General features: G+C 45.1%; 1 long non-coding RNA gene across 1 annotated transcript; it reads right to left on the reverse strand.

Annotated features, from left to right (window-relative positions):
- Positions 1-3,699: 3,699 nt before the first annotated feature.
- Positions 3,700-9,000, reverse strand: LOC125516797. Its single transcript, XR_007287398.1, has 3 exons — positions 8,699-9,000; positions 7,205-7,315; positions 3,700-4,083 (listed from the first exon to the last, which is right to left on the reverse strand). It is a non-coding gene; the product is annotated as an uncharacterized LOC125516797 (long non-coding RNA).
- Positions 9,001-10,437: the final 1,437 nt, after the last annotated feature.

Here is a 10,437-nt window from a genome sequence, read left to right on the forward strand (position 1 = left end):
TAGGAGAAGAAATGCAAGCATGAATCAAATTAATGAAATGACCATGCAGACCTTTACGTGTAAGAGCAGACACAATGAAACTCCATTCAAGACGATCAAAAGCTTTAGCAAGATCTATCTTGAGCATGAAAGCATGATGATTCCACGATTTTAGAGCGAAGGAGTGAGTAATCTCTTGAGCAATAATGATGTTATCGCTAATTCTTCTACCCTCAATAAAGGCTTGTTGTGCCGGATCAATATAGTCCGGAAGATGAGGCTTAATCCTATTAGCCAATGATTTCGCAATGATTTTGTAGACAACATTACAAAGGCTAATGGGACGATAATCCATAGGAACTTGAGGAACTAACTTTTTTGGAATGAGAGCAATATTAGTGTCATTGATATGAGGAGGTAAAATACCAGTTTTATAAAAGGTAGTCACAAGTTGAGTAACTTCCTCGCCAATCCAATCCCATGCTGCCAGATAAAATTCAACATTAAATCCATCCGGACCCGGAGAAGCATTCAACTTCATATCTTTGAGAATCTGCAAAATCTCATGTTTATCTGGAAGAAAGTAAGTAGGATCCAAAGAGTTGTCAGGCAAACGAGTATTAAGAAAAGGCCTTGCAGTGTTATTGTTTGGCGAAGAGAAGATGTATCTAAAATAATTGACAAAAGTATTAGTGATAGCACTAGGTTTAAAATGAAGCACATCATTCTCATCCTTAATGGAACAAATAGTATCTCTTTTTCTTCTTTTGATCACAGCCTGATGAAAAAACTTAGTATTACGATCACCAGCAGTGGCCCAACCCTTCTTACTTCTCTGTTTATAAAATTGATTGAGCTTAGAGAGAGTTTGTTCATACCTAAAAGTGAGAGAGCTTTCCAAAGTGTGATTTTGCTGCTGAATTGGAAGCTGCTGAATCTGATTAATACTGGACTCAATTTCCAAAAGCTCTTGCTGGAAGGGCTTTTTCTTCTTACACCACTTCTTCAAAGAACCTGCCAAAGAAGAAGACTTTGCTGCAAAAGAGGTAAAAGTGCAATTATTCCAAGCAGATTTTGCAAAGCTAGTAAAGTCTTTTTCAAGCAACCACCAGTTTTCAAATTTAAAAGTTTGCCTCGGCTTAAGAAAATTACCGTCTGTAGAAACGAGAATGGGCGCATGATCACTGAGAATAATAGGTAAGTTGAGCACTTTAGAATTAGGATAATGCGCACACCAGTCAGAGTTGACAAGGCATCGGTCTAGACGTCTGTAAATAGGACTAACAGTATGCTGTTTGTTACGCCAAGTGTACGCAGGACCACTAAAACCAATATCAAAAAAACCACAATTTTTAACAAGGGAACGAAAAGCAGACATGCGATAATAATTAACACTACCATTACAACCATCTGTATCATACAAGATGTCATTAAGGTCTCCAATACACATCATGGGCTTACCCAAATTATCATACACAAAAGCAGAAACTTGACTCCAAATAGCACTAGTCTGCCTATGGTAGGGGTCACCATATATACAAATCAAACAAAAGTGAACACCCGAGGCTAGATGAACTACATTAGCTAAAATATAATGAAAGGAGGCACTATGAACAGACACATTGAGTTCATCATTCCACATAAGCCAGAGCCCTCCAGAGGCTCCTCTAGAAGGAACAACAAAACTATTAGCAACATCAAACCTATTAACAAGATCAACCGACCGATCCTTGGAAGATTTGATTTCGGAAACAAAGGTTACCTGAGCTTTAGTAGAACGAATCAAATTGGCCAGAAATAGCAAACGTTCATTGCCGAGGTCTCGGCCCATACCTCGGCAATTCCAAGCTATGGCTTTCATGGCGCCCGAGACGCGTTAGGGCAATGCGCCGCTGCCCAAGAAAAAGAGTCAGTCATGTTCCCATGTACTACAGCATCAAATTCCATCTCCTCCCCCCTGACCACTCCTAAGATCCACTCTATCTCGTTGGCAAGAGGAGCTAAAGTCATCCTGATATTCTACTGCAGCTTGACTCGAACTAGAAGGAATACAGGGCTGGGAGTAACGAAAGTGGGTTGTGTGGGGGGGGAGGGGGGCGGCGAGGAGTAACCGGATCTGGCCAGGAGGGCCTCCGTCGGATTAGATCAGGCTGGATCTAGAAGATGGGAACGGGATCTGAGAGGGAAGAGACAGAGAAAGAAGGCAGCAAAGAGAGGATTGAGTGGATGAGGCGAGCAAAGACAGGGAGGATCGGCTAGGGAGCAAGGAGGGGGCGAGGAGAGGAGGGAGAAGAAGAGGTGGGGAGGAAGGAGATCGGCATCACACCAGTGGCCGGCAATCGCCGGAAGACAAGTCTTCCACGGCAGTCCTCTGTTGCTATACTAGATAGTGTTGCATGATCCTACACCTGCCCACAATCCTCACCGTGCGGGCGTGGCGAAAGCTTTCTTTTCGGGCCCATTTATCTTTGGGGCGAGAAATAAAAAGAAAAAACAAGCCAGCAAACCGTGGGAATCGAACCGGCAAGCTCGGCACCAGCGCTGCGCGAGCCAACCACCAGGCCAGGACCACGCTGTTTGGCATTGTGGGAATGCGTCCTCTATTATCTGGATATGTAGTTGTCTTTTAAAAAAATCATGAATTTATAAAATGTTCATGAGATTTTAAAATAAAAATTAACTGATTCAAAAAAAATCATCATTCAAAAATAAAAGTTCGTGTATACGAAATATGTCGATGAATTTTTTTTAAATATTCATAACAATGTTTGGGAATTTCTAATAAATGTTGACTGATTCAAAAAAATATTCATGAATTCATAAAATGTTCGTCACAAATAAAGAATGTTTCTGAATTTCAAAAGTCGTTCCCCAATTACAAGTCATTATGGGGAATTTTATCAAACTATGCAAACTTTTCTTTTACATTGTATAAACATTTGAAATTTTCACAAACATTATTTGTAAACTATGAAAACTTTTTTTGCATTGTATAAACATTTTTGAAAATTTCACATACATTATTTCGAAATATGTGATTATTTCCTTTAAATGCCATGTTTATTTTTAGAATGGGAATACACATTTTCTGCACCTTGTTGGAACTTACGGAAACTATGCAAACTATGTACAGTGTATTCTGCCGGTAAAGCGTGTGCTAACCACCGGACCAAGCGTGTGTGCGTTATATGTGTGGAGATGTATTTTCTTATATATGTAGTATTTTCTATAAGAAATCTATTTAGGTTTTTTAGTGAAAATAAATCTAGTTATTTTTTTAGAAAATAAATCTATTTAGGTTTTTTTAGGCAAAGAAATCTATTTAGGTATACAAAGTCTTTTCTTTTGGGCTGGACGGGCTTGTATTTTTTTTTGGACGACGCTACGCAGCGCCCGCGCGCTATACGGAAGGATAGCGCGGCCGGCATTTTAGGAAATATTCCACCACGTCGGTCCCCCATGCGCCAAACAAGGAAAGTTGCCATCCTCCCTCACGTGCCCCGCGTCTCCTGCGAAAAGAAAACAGAAAATAAACAGCGACCCTCCACTCACGTCATCTCCCACCTCACCCACCCCACCCACCACGAGGGAAACTCTACGTCCCCAGATACCTCGCGGCAGCTCACTTCTTCCCCAGCCGCCGCCGCACGCCATGTCCTAGCAGTGGGGAGCTCCCCCTCCCGCAGCAAAAACACAGTAAAGAAAGGGTGTGGGAAAATCAAAGTCAAAAAGATCGTGGAAAATTCGTGAAGAAGACAACCTTGTCTGCAACTATTTGTGTTGATCAGGCACAATCTGAAGAAAACGTGGGCAAAAAAATTGCCAGAACTGGGCAAGTTTCTCCTGGTAAAAAACAAGAAAGATAACAGGTCCATTCAAAAAAAATTCAGTTCTACTAGAGCTAGTGGAACTCCCCCCTTTGCACGTACGTACCCCATGCTCTACTACTTGCATAGTTGCCTCCTGTACCCAAGTGTTGCGAAAACCTGACTTGAATCTTGCCCCAAATCTGGTCCCCTGTCCTTGCCTCCTGTACAACCATGATACTGCATAAAAGTTGTGGGTTCTTGAATTGTTTCTTGCCAATTGTCTTGCACCTTGCTTCTGCAAAAAAACAAGAGAGAGAACTAATTAATTGTAGAATCGTGGTTGTTTGTTTGTATGATTTTTTTAATAATCTGGGTATAATAAACTTCTGTAGTTGCTTACAAAAGGTCCAGCTTCTTACAAACTCGGCAATAATAAGTAGGGTATAAGTAAGAAAAAAAGGCCTGTTTCTTACAAAATAAAAAAAGGGATGAGCTAAAAAAAGTAAAAGTATAGTTGCTTACAAACACACACAAAAAAGGCAGGTATCTGAACCTAGCAGTGATTCCGAAAGAAAATGCCCTCTGCTCATTGATATTACTTGTATGATAGAAAAAAGAGAAAGAAAAATGCTACTGTTTCGTTCACATTATGTCGCTTGCGGTATTGATTCCTTCCCCTATTTTGTCTTCTAAAATGTGCAGATGGGCAGCTTTGATCTCAATGAGCTCCCCGACGACTTTGTTGATTGTGATGGTGGTCCCCTGTACTGCACACAAGCCCAACCTGAGAAGGTCCCTATCTCTATCGACGGGGTGGGCGAGTCGCCGGATTTGTGTTCTTCTCCTGTCATAGATGTCGTCGGTGCGGGGTTTCGTGTTGCGGCGGTTGCTGCTACTGGTGTGTCTGACGCGACGGCAACTGCTGAAACTATTGCGCCCGCCCCTGCCGTGCTCAGCCCGGCTTTAACTCTGCCTAGGAATGGTGGACAAGGTCGCACATGTGACGCTGGCTTGTTAGGTTTTGATGAGAATGAGGTGCGATCTAGCCCATAGGAACCTTATATCGGCATGGAGTTTCACACGCTTGAAGGTGCTAAGACACACTATAAAGCCTACGCTCTCCGCCTTGGATTCTCTATGAAAGCCAACACGTCTAGGAGGTCAGCATACACAAATGTGCTGGTGTGGGTGTTCGTCTAGTTTTGGGCGACTTGGTTCGTCGGGTGAGGCAACACTAGGTCACTGAGATAGGTAGGCGAGTGTGTTCTTCGGGTTAGGCGATTTGGTGTGGATGTTCGTCTGGTTCTGGGCGACTTGGTTCATCGGGTGAGGCGACACTAGGTCACTGAGATAGGTAGGCGAGTGTGTTCTTCGGGTTAGGCGATTTGGTGTGGATGTTCATCTGGTTCTGGGTGACTTGGTTCATCAGGTGAGGCGACACTTGGTCACCAAGGGGGGTAGGCAAGTACGTCCTTCGGGTTAGGCGACTTGGTGCGGGTGTATGTCTGGTTCTGGGCGACTAGGTTCGTCGGGTGAGGCGACACTAGGTCATCGAGGGGGGTAGGCGAGTGTGTTCTTCGGGTTAGGCGACTTTGTGCGGGTGTTCGTCTGGTTTTGGGCGACTTGGTTTGTCGGGTGAGGCGACACTAGGTCACCGAGGCGGGTAGGCGAGTGCGCCCTTCGGTTTAGGCGAATTGGTGTGGGTGTTCTTCTGGTTCTGGGCGACTTGGTTCATCAGTGAGGTGACACCAGGTCATCGAGGGGGTAGGCGAGTGTCGTCCTTCGGGTTAGGCGAATTGGTGTGGGTGTATGTCTGGTTCTGGGCGACTTGGTTCATCGAGTGAGGCGACACCAGGTCACCGAGGGGGGTAGGCAAGTGTGTTCTTCGGGTTAGGCGACTTGGTGTGGATGTTCGTCTGGTTTTGGGCGACAAGGTTCGTCGGGTGAGGCGACACCAGGTCACCAAGGGGGGTAGGCGAGTGCGCCCCTTCGGTTTAGGCCAATTGGTGTGGGTGTACGTCTGGTTCTGGGCGACTTGGTTCATCGGTGAGGCGACACTAGGTCACCAAGGGGGTTGCGAGTGTCGTCCTTCGGTTTAGGCCAATTGGTATGGGTGTTCTTCTGGTTCTGGGCGACTTGGTTCGTCGAGTGAGGCGACACCAAGTCATCGAGGGGGTAGGCGAGTGTCGTCCTTCGGGTTAGGCGAATTGGTGTGGGTGTATGTCTGGTTCTGGGCAACTTGGTTCGTCGGGTGAGGTGACACCAGGTCACCGAGGTGGGTAGGCGAGTGTCGTCCTTCGGGTTAGGCGAATTGGTGCGGGTGTTCGTCTAGTTCTGGGCGACTTGGTTTGTCGGGTGAGGCGATACTAGGTCACTGAGGTAGGTAGGCGAGTGTGTTCTTCGGGTTAGGCGATTTGGTGTGGGTGTTCGTCTGGTTCTGGGCAACTTGGTTCGTCGGGTGAGGCGACACCAGGTCATCGAGGGGGTAGGCGAGTGCATCCTTCGGGTTGGGCGACTTGGTGTGGGTGTACGTCTGGTTCTGGGCGACTTGGTTCGTCGGGTGAGGCAACACCAGGTCACCGAGGGGGGTAGGCAAGTGTGTTGTTCAGGTTAGGCGACTTGGTGCGGGTGTTCGTCTGGTTCTGGGTGACTTGGTTTGTCGGGTGAGGCAACACCAGGTCATCGAGGGGGTAGGCGAGTGTCGTCCTGCGGGTTAGACGAATTGGTGTGGGTGCTTGTCTGGTTCTGGGCGACTTGGTTCGTTGGGTGAGGCGACACTATGTCACCGAGGGGGGTAGGCAAGTGTGTTCTTCAGGTTAGGCGACTTGGTTCATTGGGTGAGGCGACACTAGGTCATCGAGGTGGTAGGCGAGTGTGTTCTTCGGTTTAGACGACTTGGTGTGGGTGTTCGTCTAGTTATGGACGACTTGGTTCGTCGGGTGAGGCGGCACTAGGGATGAAAAACCAAAGTGGACCTGCTCGTAACCAACAAAAAGGCCAACCCCTACCCCGCGTGTATATTGTCCTCATCTGGTCTTTAGTGGTGAATGAAAAACACAACGAAAAACAATAAAAAAAGATATTAAGGGGATGTTAGGCTGGTATGAGAAGATGTTGATGCCTACTAAAAACTGTTCAAGAACAGGAATAAAATCTCACATGGAGCTTTCCGTATCCACCCTCTGGCTTTGTATCTACTTTTGCGTCTTTCCCTATGTGTTTGTTGTCCCATTCCTCTGCCCGGACTGTCCCTATGTGTTTGTTGCCCATGCCTCTGCCCGGACTGTCCCTATGTGTTTGTTGTCCCATGCCTCTGCCCGGACTGGGCAAGCTGATATCGGGAGGTCGTGGCAATGTTGGGGAAAACATGTATCGGAGACGAGAAACAAAAGAAATAGGGTGTGTGTGGACTGTACCTCGCCAGTGTGCTCATCTATGTAGTCCTCCATCTTAAATACTGCCAGTCCAGGGATGCCGAAGAAACTGGTGTTGAAAATCCTTGCCGACTACTGGAGGCAAAACCTTGCCTACACAGAAAAGACAAAGAAAATGTGGGATGCATATGAAATCTGTTTTAGTTTTGGGATCGCGCCTACGACTGCAGAAAAAAGAATACATAGAGTTGCCCCTCCCATTATTCTACATGCATTGTCGAGATATATAGATCATTAAAAACATGCTAACTATCCACAAAAAAGCATGTGAATTCATGAAAATTCTCATAAATGTCAGTTTTCAGGTGTATGATGATATTGATTAGGGGTAGCAAAATAAAATGAAGCAACTGGGATGATACGATGTGGAAAAAAGCAAGCAGCAAAAGTGAAAATGATTCATGTATCCACACATATATAGACCAAAAAAATTTCTCGAAGCAGAAGGTATCCACACGTATCAGGAAGGATGAAGTTTCCACGCCAAACAAACGCTGCGTTTTCCCCCCAAAAACAGAGGCAACACATTTGCCTTCATTTGATTAAAAAAAGTTGATTCAATTAAGCTGGCTTAATTTGGTTTTATTTCATATGGAACGCTAAGACCTGCAAATTTCTCCGTCGGCACCATCCCATCCATCCTTGCAAACCAGACAGTAACTTAGTCGGTCATTCCTACATCCAAATCCAGAAAACCAGGACAAAGACCAAGCTGAAGCCTGGTTGGTCATCATCAAATAAACTCGAAAATAAAAATAAAAAACACACACAATATTGCCTATTTTCTAAATGACTGTTGCCTATAAATCTCTATCTGATTGCCTATATTTCTCTATATGCTTGCCTGCATTTCATACTGATTATTCTCCTAAACTAATTACACCCGCATCATTTCATTTCACGCAGAAACATAATCATCGCGTGTGGCAGCATTTTTTGACTGATACTACTGGCAAGCTTCTTCTACGAATGTTGACAATCAATTCCAGGAAACATCTCAGTAGCTCCTGCTGCAAGCCTTAGAAACTGCTAGGACGCCATTTGCCTACTTATCTCATATCTGATTGACTACAAAAAAAAAAACAGAACTGCTAGACCTTAGAAACTATCTATTCTGATTCCCTACTAAAACACAATGTTTATTGCATACTAATTTATGTCTAAATGCCTACAAAACACACAGTATTGCCTACGTCTGGAAAAATTGCCCGAGTTCTGGGTGAACCCTACTTCAGCAGTGGATGCATCTGAATATGTGGGGGGCAGATGATGCCGCAGCCCAATGGCGCGAGAAATAGGTCTGAAGCACCTCCACAAAATCATTAGGTAGTCAAAAAGGTATCAAGCCACAAAAATCCCTCCCTCCCTTCCGGGAGCCTCACCTGCGGGTCATTGATGACGACGAGGCCGTCGGCGACGAAACACCAGCAAACCACTAGACGTGGGGGGAGCAGGGGAATCGTATGAGAAACTGACCTCGGGTCGTCGAAGCAGCAGGAACTCGCGTCTCCCGGGTTCGTCGCCGCCTCACGCAGAACCACCAGCTCCGCCCCCCTCCCCCGTCGTCGTTTCCTTGTCCTCCTTCTCCGGCACGCGCCCGCCGCCCTCACCCCTCGTCGAACTGCTGCGGAATCCTTTGCTACCTTGAATTAACTCGTCGCCGGCTCTCCCGCCGGCCGCGCTCGCCGCGAAGCCTTAGGGATTTCGTGGGGACTAGTCGCCTGCGGAGTGTAGAGTGGGAGTGGGGAACGGGAACGGGAGGATGGGGCGCGCCTCCCCATATTTCGAAGGGGAAAAACGACAAAACCCACCGTCACCCCTGGTCGGTCCACCACGCCAACGTGTGGTGCGGTCGCGCGAGATGGACGGCTGTGGTGCGGCCGTTCCAGCGCGTTTGATAGCGCTCGCGCACCAGACAGCGTTTAGGTTTTTTTTTTTAAAAGCTACGGCCCAGCTGTCTCTGTGTATTCTGGATTTTGTCCGTGCTCACTTTTTTAGCGGTCTCCTATTTGGCGCGAGCAACCTGGTGCATACCGCCCTAAACTAACTAAGTACTCCCTCTGTAAACTAATATAAGAGCTTTTAGAATACTAAAATAGTGATCTAAACGCTCTTATATTAGTTTACAGAGGGAGTACAATTTTTTGAAATTGTGAATATTTTTTTATTCATGAACAGTTTTTAAATTCAGTAAACATTTTTAAAAATTGGGGTGAACATTTTTCGAATTTAAAATTTGCTCATCGAAGTGAAAAAATGTTCACCAAAATTTTGAAGATGCGAATATTTTCTAAATTCCTGATTGTTTTTACAAATTCTTGAATCTTTTTTGAATTTAAGAACATTTTCTGAAATTGCGTACATGTTTTTTAGAACTCGTCAACATTTTTTTGCATAGCCGAACATTTCTTGAAATTCGGAAACATTTTTTGTTTGTGACAAACATTTTTTGAATTCATGAATATGTTTTGAATCTGTGAACATTTGTTTTAAATGAAATATTTTTTTAATTCCCAAACATTGTTTTAAATATTTTAGAAAAATTCAGGGACATTTTTTCTAGACACGAACTGTTATTCTTTAATCATGAACATTCTTTGAATCGATGAACGTTTTTAAAATAAACTATTGAACATTTTATAGATTTATGATTTTTTAAAGAACGTATTAATATAAGAGAGGATGCATTCCTATATTTCGGCCGCACGTACTTTGCTTGGTGGTTAGCTAGCGCAGCGACGGTGCCATGCGGGTTCGAATATCCACACCGATCATTTTTCCTTTTATTCTCGGCCCACCGACAATCCGTTTTATTTCTCGGCCCATAGAAAAGTGGGCCCGTTAACTATATAAGTACGAAGTATGCAACGTGTAGAGCCAGGATTGCTGTTTCAACCTTAGGGACCGTATTGAGCATGTATTTTCATGTACCGGGACCGTATTGATGCAATACGCGAGTTCCAGGACCAAGTTGGATGTCGCGAGCGACTATGAGGACTATAGATGCAATTATCTCGAGGACAGACAGCGGCGGCGGAGCACTCCCCCATCGCATATTTTTTTTATGTTTTGAATCTCCCCAATCCTCTCGTCTGTTTGCCGCTTTCTTGCCATGGGACACATACATCCTGATATACAACAATTGGGAGCGCGCCCAGTTCTTCATGTCGGAGTGGGATTGACTATGTGGGGCGCTCGCCATTGGCTAGGGTCGT

The sequence above is a fragment of the Triticum urartu genome, chromosome 6 (genome assembly GCF_003073215.2).
Source record: "Triticum urartu cultivar G1812 chromosome 6, Tu2.1, whole genome shotgun sequence".
In the NCBI taxonomy this organism is placed as follows: domain Eukaryota; kingdom Viridiplantae; phylum Streptophyta; class Magnoliopsida; order Poales; family Poaceae; genus Triticum; species Triticum urartu.